Source organism: Tachypleus tridentatus, chromosome 12, assembly GCF_004210375.1.
Source record: "Tachypleus tridentatus isolate NWPU-2018 chromosome 12, ASM421037v1, whole genome shotgun sequence".
Classification (NCBI taxonomy): domain Eukaryota; kingdom Metazoa; phylum Arthropoda; class Merostomata; order Xiphosura; family Limulidae; genus Tachypleus; species Tachypleus tridentatus.
Genome location: NC_134836.1, coordinates 4,078,696 through 4,095,283, shown reverse-complemented (window position 1 = coordinate 4,095,283; position 16,588 = coordinate 4,078,696). Strand labels below are relative to the sequence as shown.

Below are 16,588 nucleotides of genomic sequence, written 5' to 3'. Positions count from 1 at the left end.
GGAGTACACCAAGACAGCTGAGGAACAAAACAATAATATGAAAACTGTTTCAGGAGTACATTAAGACAGCTGAGGAGCAAAACAATAATCTGAAAAACAGTTTCAGGAGTACACCAAGACAGCTGAGGAACAAAACAATAATCTGAAAAACAGTTTCTGGAGTACACCAACACAGCTGAGAAACAAAACAATAATATGAAAAACTGTTTCAGGAATACACCAAAACCGCTGAGGAGCAAAACAATAATATGAAAAACTGTTTCAGGAGTACATTAAGACGGCTGAGGAGCAAAACAATAATCTGAAAAACTGTTTCAGGAGTACACCAAGACAGCTCAGGAGCAAAGCAATAATTTGAAAAACTGTTTAATGAATACACCAAGACAGCTGAGGAGCAAAACAATAATCTGAAAATTTTCAATTGTAAAATGCTGTGTGTAGTCTTCAGTTCGAAATTACTCATGAATGCTGCTTAATCAATCTATAGTAAAGCCAAATCGGGCTGTCTGCTGAGTCCACCGAGGATAATCGAACCCCTGATCTTAGCGTTGTAAGTCCGTAGACTTACCGCTGTACTAGCGGGGGCCGTTTTTTTGTTGTGGCTCTTTAAATGAGGAGTACACTGGTAGTTTTTTGCCCTTTCATTACGAATTACTGAAGTATAATTTAACACGAGGAAACAGTAGAGTTTTAAACGTTTTACAACTTACGTAATTTACAGGAGATTCATAAATATATTCACTAGCTTGCAGGTATAAGATAGGGTTGGAGGAACCTCATTATTTTACGTTGGGATACAGCAAACGGGGCTGCCGCAACAAGTAAAGATCTCGACACCCGCGCTCTTCTTTCACGGTGATTGGCCTATTTGTTCTTGACCGACTAACACAGTCAGAAAACATTGTGGCCGATAAAATCACGCTCTTACATAATTAGAATAACCACCGTAGTTTATATATTCAAAACATTCGACTGAAAATATCTGTTACAAACATATAATATATTCTGTTTCCTCATCATGTAAGGACTAGAAAATAGCATTACGTGATGGCGTGACTTGACGCGCAGATCTGGTTGACTTAAATTGTCTAAATGGCATTTTTTCACAAGCTTAAATGGCGTGACTTGGCGTACATAAATGCATAACTTAATATGCCTAAATGGCGATACTTAAGCTGTATAAATGTCTTGCATTGATGTATCCAAATACGTGACTTAACATGGCTTGACGGACTTAAACGGCATGCCTTAATGTAGCCAAACACATAACTTGACTTACTGTCTAAATAGCACGCTTTAGTGTATTCAACTATAAAACTTGACATGCCTAAATGGCATGCTTTGATTCGTCCAAATACACAAATTGACATGCAGTCTAGTAGCATGCCTTGGTGTACCCAGCTATGTGACTTAACATGCCTAAATGGCATACCTTGAAGCTCTCAGATACATGACTACATATCATTTATATAGAATACCTTAGTGTACTATGCGACCTAAATACATAACTCAACGTATCTAAATGGCACGACTCGCCATGTCTGAATAGCATAACTTGTTTAAGTGCCATGACTCAACGTGTCTAAATGCGGAATACGTTCGGTTTTCTTTTAGAAGCATTATAAACAAGCATGATTTCAGAGACAAAGAAATAACCAGCTGGTTCACTTTACATCAGTGTAGTTCAAACAACTGCTTTCTAAACTTTCATTTCTTTTCTTCTTTTTTTTTTTTTTTTTTGTAGCTGCGGTTGATATTCTTATAAAAACATTTACTTGTTTTCATAATTGATTGCAAACGCAGCGTATTTGTCAGTTTAGTATTTAATTTGTCTTTAAATATTCATGAAATTACCGCAGGTATTAATGAGGTAATTTGAAAGATAAAAGACAAACAATCAATATGTTTGTTAATCTAGTCACTTTAGTGCTTATTTCTTAGAAAATAAAGCTAAGAAAACATTTACGGAATAATTGTATTAAGTAATAATATAAAAATAATAACCTAATTAAATGTTAAGGGTAGGTGGTTTCTTATAGCAAAGCCATATCAGGCTATCTGCTGAGCCCACTGAGGTGAATCGAACCCCTCATTTGAGCGTTGTAAATCCGTAGACTTACCGCTTTACTAGCGGGAGGCTGAATGTTAAGGAAAGAAGAACAATTATTTTTTTATGGATAGGAATTCAGTGATCGTGTTTTTATTCGAAAATATTTTTGGCCCGGCATGGCCAAGCGCGTAAGGCGTGCGACTCGTAATCCGAGGGTCGCGGGTTCGCGCCCGCGTCGCGCTAAACATGCTCGCCCTCCCAGCCGTGGGGGCGTATAATGTGACGGTCAATCCCACTTTTCGTTGGTAAAAGAGTAGCCCAAGAGTTGGCGGTGGGTGGTGATGACTAGTTGCCTTCCCTCTAGTCTTACACTGCTAAATTAGGGACGGCTAGCACAGATAGCCCTCGAGTAGCTTTGTGCGAAATTCCAAAAACAAAAAAATATTTTTGAAAATATTTATATACCATGCAATTAAAAAAAACAATAAAAAGAGCTGATGAGTTAATTCTTATTTGAAATACAATTTGTGAAAATATCTAATGATTGAGTTTTATAGTGTCATTTCAATACTTGTTGTTGTTGTTTTGAATTAAGCACAAAGCTACACAATGGGCTATCTGTGCTCTGCCCACCACGGGTATCGAAACCCGGTTTTTAGCGTTGTAAGTCCGCAGACATACCGCTAAGCCACTGGGGGGCCATTTCAATACTAAAAAAAAAATTCAAAATAACTATTATATAACAATTTAATATTAAAGCAGTTGGATTGTGTTTTCTTATAACAAAGCCACATGGGGCTATCTGCTGAGACCATTGAGGGGAATCGAACCCCTGATTTTAGCGCTGTAAATCCGGAAACATAACTCTGTATTAGCGGGGGGGGGCAAGCAGTTGGAAAAGCTAATGAGTTTTCCTTTATATAAACAATTATTTAGAATGATGGATTATAGATTATGTTAACATTAAGAAAATTTTAAAAGAACTAATACATCAGTTTGAGAGCAAAATTCAATGATATTAAAAAAAACTTCTGATTTTAAATTAAAGTCAACACGCACAATCAGTAGAGTAACCACGTCTCAACTGTAAACAAGATACATTGACTGTAGTGTGACTGTAAAACCAACTATTTGTTGGTAAAAGAGTGCCCAAAGAGCTGGCGGTGGGAGACGATGATTAGCTGCCTTCCGTTTTGTTTGTCACTACTAAGTTAGGGACATGCTAGCGCAGATAGCCATTGTGTAACGTTGCACAAACTTTCAAACAAACTAAACATTTGGTAATAGAGACTGTAAAGCAGCTGATACCAGTTGCATCCAGTTTGTATCCACTCTGAAACACTACGTCCTAGTTGGCTTGAAATCTTGAAAGTTAAATAGATAACTGAAATTTAATAATTAATCTTAACAATTTTCTAGTTTAGCTAAGCAATGTTATGAGCCTGAAGTAGTAGTTGCTTGGGTCTTAACTTTACACAACTTATATACATATGTATATGTATTATATAGAAGTACATCATCATAGATGGAAATATTAACGAGCCATAAGTGTTTAGGAATCATATTAGTCCTTTCAGATAAAAGTAAAGATAATGTTCTTTAAAGGGCTTTTAGTATAATTATATATTTAAAACAATCCTACATGTGAAGTTAATGCATTTTCTATAAGGTTTGGCATGGCCTAATGGTCGCGAGTTTGAATCTTATCAGCGAACATGCTCGCCCTTTCAGGCGTGACAGTGTTACAGTCAATCCTACTTTTCATTGGTAAAAAAAATATCTCAACAACTGATAATTGACTGGCTTCGTTTTAGTTTATTACTTCCAAATTAGGAAAAGCGTTGTGTATCTTTGCGAGAAATTTTTGAAATAAACAACAAGCTCAATTCATGTAGGTGCTTGTAATAGGTACAATTTGCTGTTTCTGATAAAGTTTTGTTGCACGAAAATTGGGAAGATGACATGAGGAACATACAGTTTTTAAAATGAACCAAACATTTTGTTCTTACATTTAAAGATGCATAACAAATCTGTTAAAAAATAAATTAATTAAACCTTGAATTCTAGAATTAAGTTCTCAAGCGTACAGCTGTACCACCAAATCATTTAAAATTTCTTAAATTTTTTTGAAATTATAGTTTAAATGTATATGCATATATTTTAAAGTTATAAATTCTTAGAAACTAGCTTGCATGTGCTAATTATGGAATTACTAGTTTCTATTATAAACTCAAAAGGGTTTTCCCTCAAGTGACAGCGATATGTCTGCAGATTTAGAACGCTAGACAGCCCTTTGTGTAGGTTTGTGCTTAGCTTTAAACAAACAACTTAACTAAAAATACTTCCATATCTTTACGGAAACGCTGTCAGGAATTTATAAAAGAGATCGGAATGAATATTCAAGTTTCATTTATTTATCTCTGTGAAGACCAATATGTAATACGTGTTTACTGTAGTTACTGTTTGTCGCTGACCTGTTCTGAAGATCAAAACACTTAACCTGTGTTCACTATAGTTATTGTTTGTCATTGACCTGTTCTTATGATCAAAATACAACCTGTGTTCACTGTAGTCACTGTTTTTCGCTGACCTGTTCTGAAGATCAAAACACTTAACCTCTGTTCACTATAGTTATTGTTTGTCATTGACCTGTTCTTATGATCAAAATACAACCTGTGTTCACTGTAGTTACTGTTTGTCGCTGACCTATTTTTATGATTAAAACACTTAACCTGTGATTACTATAGTCATCGCATGTTGATAATTTGTTTAGAAGATAAAAACGGGTAAGTTATAAGCTCTCTCGTCAGCATTTCTTACTTATTTATTCCGAATGTCAACAGGTAATCTCTAGTTGGTGTTTGTTCCGAATGTTAACGGGTAACCTATAATTGCTTTAGTTGGTGTTGGATAATTAATTGCTCAGTCTCCTGGAAAAACATTACTCGGAATGTGATTCACAGAAATGTGGTTGCTGTTTAGAACAGGTTACAATCTCTAAAGAATATGTAATATTATATACTAGCTTATTTACTTCTAAGTAACACCACTTCCTTGTTTAGCCTTGTACGCCCCACAATTACTACCTCATGAATTTGCTTTTAAGGCGATTTAAGGTAAAACATTCAACTAGAACTTATGCATATAACAGTTTGTTTTTCTCTTCCCCAACTCAATTTAGTATGTAGATTGCCACAGTATAATTGAAGTTAGTGTTAACTTGAGAGACAAAGAAATGAGTGTACAGTGAAGTAACAACTGATAACAAAAATTGATCAAACATTTTGTGTTTGTTTTCACATTGCACAAACAAAGAGAAATATTAACCACGTAATATATTTATAAACGGATTCGAAATATAAGTAACACTTAATTTCAAACAGTAAACAAAAGAAAGGAGAAAAATACCCTCTTTATATTGACTCAGTTTTCTATGAACTTTGCTGTTTTTTCTTGATTTCTAGATGTTGTTTCGGACAATGTGCTGAAACCTTTGATTTTGCACTAACGTACCAACATAATTTCTCTTTGTACTACTTAACCTGAAAAAACTGTCGAAGGGATTTATACCATTAACTTAAAATACCTCACGTGTTAAATGAAATAAATTACATTAAAGATTACTAACAGTTTTTTAAACATAAACAGAATAAGCAGTCAAAATTGTATCATAATTTTCTATATAACATTCAATTTTAAAGCATCTATTGTTACAAGGATTTTACAGGCCAAACTTTTAATTTCATGAAGAAGTTTTATAATTTTAAAATTATAAATTATTTGATGCGTAAGAACTGTGTTGTAATTATAGTTTAAATTTCTGTTGTTGGACAATCTTCTAAAGTTCAAAATATACTATCCTAGAGAATCTAAAGTATTAGCTTTACGAGGTATGTTTGTAATGCGTGTAGGGAAGCCAAGCACACATTTATTTTTTTGTTTTCCAAAGCTAGTTTTGAATCGGGTTAGAGCATCGAGTAACTGTGTTACTGAGATCAGTTGCCTAAGGCAGTTAGAACAAGAGTATCAGAACAGCAGTCTCTGCTCTTGGCTCTGATTAATGTTGATTCACAAACGAAGGAAGGTGTGCTATAAACATGTGTGTCTGTCAACCTGTTTTCCTATAGTGAGAAACTATAAGTGAGACTGTAATGGTAGCTCATTGAGAATGAAAAGGTAACCAGTAGCTAGCTTTACAGTGAGAGAAAAGACGCAACATATTGAAATATATTACTTATCACCTCATACCTTCTAGACTCAAACCGATCAGGTGAGTTCAACGTCTTATAAACTTTAATCCTCCCAGTTAGTTACATTTGTTTGTCTACATTATCAAGCCGCATTTTTACCAGTTGTTCTATGTATTTTGGTTTTTATTTTTATTTGAAAGACACGAGGTTACGAATTTTATGGCCCATTTTTACCTGGAATTTTAGTATATTTTATTATTCGCCATTTAGACGTATTTTATTTGCTAAAGCTTACAATCGTTAGACTAACTTGATAACGGTATGTTTAACTTCGATGAATTTCTTCCAGATGGGAAATGGTTTCTGGGTATCTCGATAATAGGAATAATTAGGAAGAAATTCTTTATACAATAGTGGAAACACGCTTTGAGTAACTTGGTGAGGATTGGTTAGGAAGGACATTTTTTTTTACTAAAGTGGAGACATTCTTTGACTAAATTATTGATGGCTGATTGGGAAGATTTCTTTCCACCAAAAGGTAGACGTGCTTTCGATTAACATATTGGAGTTTAATTAAAAAGTACTTTTTATACAAAGTGTAAACGTGTTTTAACTATCTTATTAGGGGTCGATTAGTAAGGAATTGTTTTTACCACTTAAGCATAAAGATATATGCCATTTTTTATACCAAGTTCACAAGATTAAAAAAAAGATGAAGAATTCTGTACTAATAGAGCTCCTGATGCTCACAATATAATTGTAGATGTACATCGTACTATAAGTATCCGAACCGTTCTTTACTAACTCACAAACTTGTTCCAGCAGAAGATGACTTATCTCTATTATATTAAAACAAGTTCTTCTTCCTCATCTCTGGCTCGTCCCAGAACGTGTTGGTACTGACTCATTTTTTATTTGCTTTCAAATAAACTGTTTGTGTAACCGGTCGATGAGACGACTTTCAACATTAACAAGTGACTTTAGAGTTACTCTATCAGTATTTGAACTCATTGGTTAACAAAAGTTCTACGACCTTTTACTATCAGTAAGTTTATTCTTAGAAATAAGACTTCAGTGTTCAATCATTAAGACCCGGCATAGCCAGGTAGGTTAAGGCGTTCAACTTGTAATCTGAGGATTGCAGGTTCGAATCCCCGTCGCACCAAACATGCTCGCCCCTTCAGCCGTGGAGGCGTTATAATGTGACGGTAAATCCTATCTGTTGGTAAAAGAGTAGCCCAAGAGTTGGCGGTGGGCGGTGATGACTAGCTGCCTTCCCTCTAGTCTAACACTGCTAAATTAGGGACGGCTAACGCAGATAGCTCTCGTGTAGCTTTGCGCGAAATTTAGAACAAACAAACAATCAATCATTGAAGGACTTAAATCTGATTTAGTGTGCTATAACTTCACATACCATTTTGTTCCGCCAAGTAAATATATCCAGGAATACCCAGTTACAATCTTGGAGGAGTGATTCTTGTTCTGAAAAAACAACAATTGCATTAAAAACCGTTGTATCAAATTACGTTACCTAACTATTAATATATTTTTCTGTTACATATCGTTGTATCAGATTACGTTAGTTAACTATATTACTCTGTTACATATCGTTGTATCAGATTACGTTACTTAACTATATTACTCTATTACATATCGTTGTATCAAGTTGCGCTATCTAATTTTATAATAAGTGCAGTAAAGAAAGATAAAATGACTCATGAACAACGGGGCAGAAATAAGTAATTTAAATTGGCTGATTTTGTTGTGTTAGAATTGTTTTTAAGAATTTTTGGTAATCCTTATATATCTGCAATATTAACCTTAATTAAAGAGTTATGTACCATAGCAAAAATATAATATTATAATTATAACTATAATACTTAGAAGGAATTTATACGTTAGATAATAGGATAAAGGTAATATGCTAATTCTAACTATAATACTTAGAAGGAATTTATACGTTAGATAATAGGTTAAAGGTAATATGCTAGTTCTAACTATAATATTTAGAAGGAATTTATACGTTAGATAATAGGTTAAAGGTAATATGCTAATTCTAACGATAATACTTAGAACGAATTTATACTTGAAATAATATTGTACTTACGATTTCTTGTGTATTGCTTCATTTACAACTATTTCGTATTAATTAGTTGAGCCCGTCACAGCTCCATGTCTACGGACTCCCACTGTTAAAAACCAGGTTTCAATACTCGTAGTGGACTGAGCACAGATAGCCCATTGTGTAGCTTTGTACTTAATTTCATTTGATTCCAAGTTATATTTTCGATCACATTCTGATTTTTTCTTTCATTTTTAATTCACTAAGTTTTTCCCTTATACATTTTGAACTAGTTTTTCTTTTTAGTTTAAGTTAAATGTGGAGGTAACTGTATCTGTTCAAAATGTCTAGGAACTTTTACCATAAATGATATGAGGAAGACATCAAACTTGTGAACTAAACTTCTTTACCAGTTAGTTGACTTTAGTAGAATGTACAATCATACAATGAGATACCACATGTTAAGCTATTGCCTAACAGACTATTACGACTGGGCTAATTAAATTATTGTAATTTTAATAATAACACCGAAACCTAAATATTTCAATTACGTCTGATTGTATTGAATATATGATATAATTAAAGAACATTAAAAAAGACTATTTCAAACTAGAACGATATGGTAAGATTATGCGTCTTTAATCACAAATAGTTTGTTTTTATGTAGATGATGAAGTTGAAATTTAATAAATACATTTTAGGCAATCGTTTGGGTTTACAGCTATTTATATCTTTTCTGAGATATAGTATTTTATTACTTACAACTCCTACGCTGTTGACCAGTGGTTTGTGTGATATATCTCGTTGACAGCGGTGTGCAGCATCTAAAGGGTGCAGTTGGAATGTCATTACCCTTTTTACCCGAAAGCCGATCAAGATCATTAAAAAAGTTTAAATTACTAAGTTACATTGAATTATATACTACAAACATACTTAATATAACCATTATATTATTAAAATTTAAATTTACGTTTTAGCATGAGATATGAAATTTATATCAATAGTATAAGGAATACAATTATCGAATTAGAATTACTCGTAATAAATATAATCAGGCTATTAACTACTTGTGAAATATTGCATTTTAGCAGAGAGTAATATATAGATGTACATATATATATAATGCGAGTATTTCACTCATCGCTTATAGAACTTCCCACACCATTGTACCTGTCAGACACACGTATGAACTGCACATGAATTTTAAACAAGCATAATGAAATCAACTTTTCATCAGTATACATTAACCTTGATATTATCCAATCAAATTATTTATTTTAAATGAAACATCAGAATAATTAGATGTGATTAAAAATATCGACAAATAACCTGAAAATTAAAATCTAAGTGCAAGATATTAATTTGTGTAGGAGCCTTTTAATAGTTTTCTCATGATTAATTTACCACACTTTTATCTGAGTAGTTACTTCTTATATCATGATTTTCTGAATATACTTACGTTTCAATTGTTCCGCGTCACTTGATGTAAGCGACAGTCTCTTATTGTTGTTAGCCAAAACTGCAGGCAAGAAGTTATAGAACAACAAATAAACAAATTGTTGAAACATTACTACCTATTATAAAGTTGAATGACCGTTAAGACGTAGTTATAGTTATAGTACACTCACACACACTAGAAGAGTATAAATATACAGTATTATGGAGGAATGGGTTTTACTTTAGAAAATGTAAATTTGTTATAATACCAGTTGAATAAATAACACGAATGTCATGAAAACCAGTTCGTAAAAGAAGTTTATTATATTTATCATGACATATGTGGCTATTCTTTATATTTTCAGAAAACACGTTTTTTTGTGGCAACATCTCCATTAGACAACTTGGTTAGTAAGGCAACGCCCCGCGACACCTTTTCTGAAAACTTTATGATCCTAAGACGTAATATAGGACCCAAAATTTTTAAGATACAAGAAACCCGAGAACACTAGTGTGTTCAAGGATGAATTCTGAAACCTAATAGTCGTATAAAAGATTTTAATTACCTTTGTTTTCTAAAATTAATCTCACTGTAACGTGAGTCGAGGTTCCATGTAATTGTTTATGCTTTCGTTGTATCACAACTACTGTTTCACTTATTTCTCAAGGTTAAGGGGTCTGTTTATTCCGCCGATACATGATACTTGAATTGGATATAACTGATTGTACAGGATTTGGAAAGACATACCAATAGAAGAAAGGTGAAAGGAAAGGCGTCTAATTCCATTCATCTTCTGTACTTCGACGAAAATGCGTGAACAAACTTAGTCATTGATCTGATTTTACTTTACATATGAAAAACTGTATTTTCGTAAACAGGACTGTTAGATCTATTGTTATACATAGTGTTCTTAGCCCTAGGTAACATACAAACTGTGGGGCTTCTCATAGTATTCGGCAATGAAAAGTGTGATGGAAATAATAGACCAGAAAGATGTGATACGTTCGGTAGTGCATCAACCGTATTATTTTAAGAGTTTTTACAGCTTCGTTGTTAAGAATCACTCATGAAAACATCTATGTAGGGATCTCACAGTTAGGGAAACTTGACACTTATCTGTCCTTAATGCCAGCTTTGATAGTTAACATACTTTTTGTAACCTTGTTTGTATAAATCACCTTCAGGCTTAAATGAAACCATGTGATTGTGCTTAAGATCTCTAGTGAATTTGGTAAATAGTTCTAAGCTATGCCTGTATTTTATTATTATTATCTCAAAACGCACACATGAAATTTAACACTGAGTGTTAGATAAGCAGCTTTCCTGAAGTCTTCCCAAAATAAAAATGAAACTAAAAGTGACAAACACTGTGTAATACGTTTGTCAAGATTTTTATTTTTAAAGCGGCCAACCTTAAACAGATATTACAAGCTTACTGATTACTCTGCCAAAATTATCTTTGAAAATTTTGAAGGCATTTTTGTGATATGTCCAACTTTTCAAGGTTCGCTGAATGATTCAAAGTATTTTTTTTCTTTCCTCTGTGGTCATATTTAACATATGACACAATAATGAAGAATGTAATATGACAGGTTTTCAAGGTTTATGGTTTACAACTGAGATTGATCAGTTACATGATACGAAAAGCCTTGACACTCCATGTAAAGCTTACTGATAAATTCTTACTTTTAAATTTCCTTGTCACGTGGCCTTGATTTCCAAGTAAATTTTACATTTTGAAAAACAATTATGTTGCCAGCAAATATCAACAATTATCAACTTCTATTACTTGATGAAGTTAAGTTGATTTTTCTTGGTTAATTTTACATTTCTTTGTTAATTCTTTGCCAAGAAGAAATAAACCTTTCGATTCTCTTTAATCTGTTATAGTGCCCCTCCCAGTAGGTCAGCGGTAAATCTGGAGGTTTATAACGCAAAACACATGACTATTTATCTGTGGTAGGCATAGCACAGGTAACCCATTGTGTAGCTTAACTGCAAACAAACCGAATAATTGTAATCCAAGAAAAAAAAAAATGTTGAATTGGGAAAAATAATCATACATACGTGCAAGCTTGTCAGTTATTTTAAAAATAAAGAAAAGTTTGAAAACTTTAGAAAAATTAACAAAACTAATGTCAGATTTTACTAAAAGCCTTCATAAACAGTTGTTTTTTAAGCAGTATATATTATTCTGTATTATAAGGTCTAGGTTTGGTTATGTTGAAGTTAAATGATGCTTCTTGCACCTTATACTACGTACAAGTCTGTATATTGAAAAGTACAAGATTCAAACCACAATTTGCTGCTAAGCATTCTTCGCATATTCTGATTAGTGATGTTATAAGTATGACAGTCAATCCTCCTCTTCAGTTAACATAGTCTGTAGGCGGTGAGTATTTTAGACTGACTTTTCTCTCACTCACTGTGACCAGTGCTTCTATGTCAGAGATGGCTATGCTTGAATACATGTGTCTAGAATCTAGCCAATTAGCACCTATTACATATAAGTTGTTCTTCTGGTCAAACATACCTACTTCTAAATACCACACTTAAGGTGTATCTTTCTTTCCACCTTTCAAAGCTGCTAACTAAAAATGATGAAATTTTCATTCACTTCACCATCATAATTAACTTAAAAGCAGTGATGATTTAATGTTTTAACTTGCAAAACTAATTAATGTGAATCAAGCAGGATCTTGCGTTGGTAACTATAAACAATGGTATTGTTTTCTCTCACCTTATGATCAATACAACAGCAATATAATGATTATATAGTCTTTCACCTTTGACAATACCACAGTAAAACAGTAATGATGTTGTGTTTCACCTTATCGACAATACAACAGCAATAATATGATAATGTTGTCTCTCGCCTCATTGACAATACCACAGTAACACAGTTATAATGTTGTCTTTCACCTTATTGACAATACAACAGTAAAACAGTAATGATGTTGTCTTTCGCCTTATATACAATACAACAGTAAAACAGTAATAATGTTGTCTCTCACCTTATTGACAATACAACAGTAAAATAATGTTGTCTCTCTCTTCTTACTAGGCCCGGCATGGCCAAGCGTGTTAAGGTGTGCGACTCGTAATCTGAAGGTAGCAGGTTCGCATCCCCGTCGCGCCGAACATGCTTACCCTTTCAGCCGTGTGGGCGTTATAATGTTAATCCCACTATTCGTTGGTAAAAGAGTAACCCAAGAGTTGGCAGTGGGTGGTGATGACTAGCTGGCTTTCCTCTAGTCTTACGCTGCTAAATTAGGGACGGCTAGCGCAGATAGCCCTCGAGTAGCTTTGCGCGAATTTCAAAAAACAAACAAACACACAAAACAAACTCTCTTCTTACCAGGATTACTAACAATTATAGTGTTGCCTTTGTTGTTATGAAGTTCACAAACAATAAGGAAAATATTCTCTTTCACTTTATTGAGATTACACCTCTCGTTGTCAAGATCACAATCATTTTTTACGAACTTATGGAGTCAAAAGGACGAAAATCTTACTTTAGTCTTATTAGTGGGTCTTATTATTTCATTTTGTATAGGCTTATAAAAAATGTTAAAATCTCGCCTTTTCTGTACCGATTTCGCTAATTGTTAAACAAAGAAAATTTTATTTTTACTTTGTCTAACTGAAAAACTGTTAAACAGTAATCTTACCATACTTTATCTAATTTAATATTCATTAAAGGGCACATACTCTGCTTAAACTAACTTCTGTTAAACAACATAGATTTTACGCATTACCTTTCTAACAAAGTATCAGCGAGTAGAGTTGTAAATGGAATAGATCAGAATAATTCATAAGTATAAAGTAATGCAACTTGTGTTGTTTTAGTTCTTCACAAAATATTTGTTATTACAGTGTACGTTATCCATTAGCACATAGTGAGTGCTATCATTAAACGAAATATTATGCTATGAGAAACACGTATCAAACTTAAAATGTAAATACAACATATATTGTTTGTTTGTTTTGAATTTCGCACAAAGCTACTCGAGGGCTATCTGTGCTAGCCGTCCCTAATTTAGCAGTGTAAGACTAGAGGGAAGGCAGCTAGTCATCACCACCCACCGCCAACTCTTGGGCTACTCTTTTACCAACGAATAGTGGGATTGACCGTCACATTATAACGCCCCCATCACTGGGAGGGCGAGCATGTTTAGTGCGACCGGGATTCGAACTCGCGACCATCGGATTACGAGTCGAACGCCTTAACACACTTGGCCATGCCGGGCCTACAACATATATAACTCGTTTAATAATAAAAATAGCATAACATATTGAAACTAGCAATATTAATCCATTTTCTAATGTCTCTTAATAAGTGTTACCGAGTAGAAAATTTCGGAAATGATAAAATCAATTGTAATACAGGGTCTATCAAAGAAATAGAACTATATTTAACCTGCTTGATATCTTTTAAGGAAGTTCAAACTGAAATTATGTATTGATATTACTGACACTGTGTTCCTTCTTCTATTCGTGAAATCAACAAAAAATATATGAATATTTATAGTTTCTCATAATCAAGCTTTCATTGCCTCTAGCTGTGTAGGCTGAACTATGTTTAGGGTTAAGGAACGTAACTTAAGAATAAGGTAACCTCCGCCCTCTAGCGGAAAAACCTCCGTGTCGAGAAGTAGTTTAAAGCAGTACAAGAGGCGGTGTATGGGCTTAGTGACCTATATTTTATACTACATTATGGACGAGGAGCATACAGAAACAGTCAAGACTAGGTCACAACTTCATTTATCAAGAATTATTGTGTATAGAGGAAAAGTAATAACTGTTTCTTTATACCTGGAATGTGATTCTATTGTCATGTTCTATACACTTGGGGAGACATAATAATAATATATATTGCGTTAACACATAAGACTATGACTTTGTTGGGCTTATATTTAACATATTAAGTAATAAACATGTATTTGTTTGTTTGGTCTCATTGTTTAGTACAGAACTATACAATGGGCTATTTGTACTGTGCCCACCGCGAGTATCGAAACCCAATTTTTAATATCCTGAGCAACAGAATAGGTTGGACACGTGTAATACGATTGTTTTTTTTTTAATTTGCTTATAAAATACTAAGAAAAACTTCAAAACATATTTGTAGCAAACACCATCATACTTGTTGAAACGAGCATGTCCTGAACTTATTTTTGTATCATCCGTACAAAGATTTTATTTAGTAGCCAGCAGTCAAATCTCTATTCCTCCAGTCTTCTCCAACAACAATGTTGTGTCTCTTAGTTATAGCTTTTCCTACCAATAATTCCAGATTTCATTTGTTAAACATCTTAATAAACAGAATCTACGCGACTGGAAACTTAACATATCGATATTTTATCAAGATAGCTCACTTAAATGTCCAAAAGAAAAATATGATAAAACTCTACGAGAACGTTCTATTTCACACGTCATATCTTGCGACACCTTTACATACGTGTACTTTAGAGCTACTGTCACTTTTAAAGTGGAACTAAACGATAAGATTAAAGTAAATTTGTCAACGTTTTTATTTTCTAGCTCTACAGAGTGCTTGAAACTATAACTTTCTTGAACATTTATAGTTATCACTTAAGTTTGATTTATTTTAAAATAAACCAAGTAAACATGTTGACTTTTCGGCCGTTGGTAACTATTTCATTGCACTGGCAGTGATTCGAAACCACGTCTGCTGCATGAGGAGGGAATTTAAAACTGATATCGTTCATTTCAACCAGTTATGATTATAATTTGGGTTTATTGGGTTTATATTTATGACGTTACATTCACTGTTGCTCCACAGTGACATAACGGTAAGTCTGAAGGTTTATAACGCTAAAACCAGGTGTTGATACCTGTGTTAAGTTCAACACAAATAGCTCCACATTGTGTAGCTTTGCGCTTAATTACAAACGAACATTAATTTCTTGCTGTTCTGAAAAATGTTACAATGGTTAGTGAGGAACAGAAAACTAAAGTTATATTATTTAGTAGTATATGTTCACCTTAAGGTCTTATAGAAAGTCGCAAACATCACCACAGAACTTAGAAATACACCCTCTGTGAGATATATGAAAATTTATAACATTACATTTAATAGAAATATTTAAAAAATATTCCGTCATTAATAATAATAAAAAAGAAAGTCTGGAAAAATAAAGGCTTCAGACATATATTGCATTTCTATTTCTTTATTTAATATTAAGCTCCCCAGTGGCACAGTGGTATGTATACGGATTTATACTGCTAGAAACTGGGTTTCAATATTCGTGGTTGGCAGAGCACAGATATATCTATGTGTAGCTTTGTGCATAATACCGAAGCAAACAACTTAATATTAAAAAGAACCCTTTGTTCGATATAAACATTTTGATTCTCTGATTAGAATATTTATCATTACGAAACAAGACTCACAGCTTTTAATTTCAAATCAGCTCTGTATATTCTATTGTACTCAAAGATATTATGTTACGTACCACGATTCCATTTAGCTGGAAATTTTAATTTAGAAGTTAATTGAAGGTTGATATGTATCAAATTTATCATATTTGCCAACAGCATTGATACATACAATCTTTTTTTTAACACAAAAGTATTTTACTATACAAACAACAATACAGTTTATAATAATGGTGATATCAAATATGTATTATAAGTAATGATTTATATGCAAAAAACTTTTACAAACAGTAACGAGTCTTCTATCTGGTCTGGAACTGAATATTTTATAGATGGTTCACGATGAACGGATTAATTCTATGTCAATACTCAGATACACTTTACTTGACGGGAAGCTAACCAGCTTCTTCAGATACGAATCCCCCCCCACGACGAAAATATCTAAT

General features: G+C 33.3%; 1 protein-coding gene across 1 annotated transcript in view; it reads left to right on the top strand.

Moving 5' to 3' along the window:
* Positions 1-6,179: 6,179 nt before the first annotated feature.
* The window catches only part of LOC143233222 (uncharacterized), a 50,399-nt gene continuing 39,990 nt past the window's right edge, over positions 6,180-16,588 (top strand). Inside the window, exon 1 of the mRNA XM_076469204.1 lies at positions 6,180-6,320. The gene's annotated coding sequence lies outside the window, so the exon portion shown is untranslated. The remainder of the gene's footprint in view (positions 6,321-16,588) is intronic.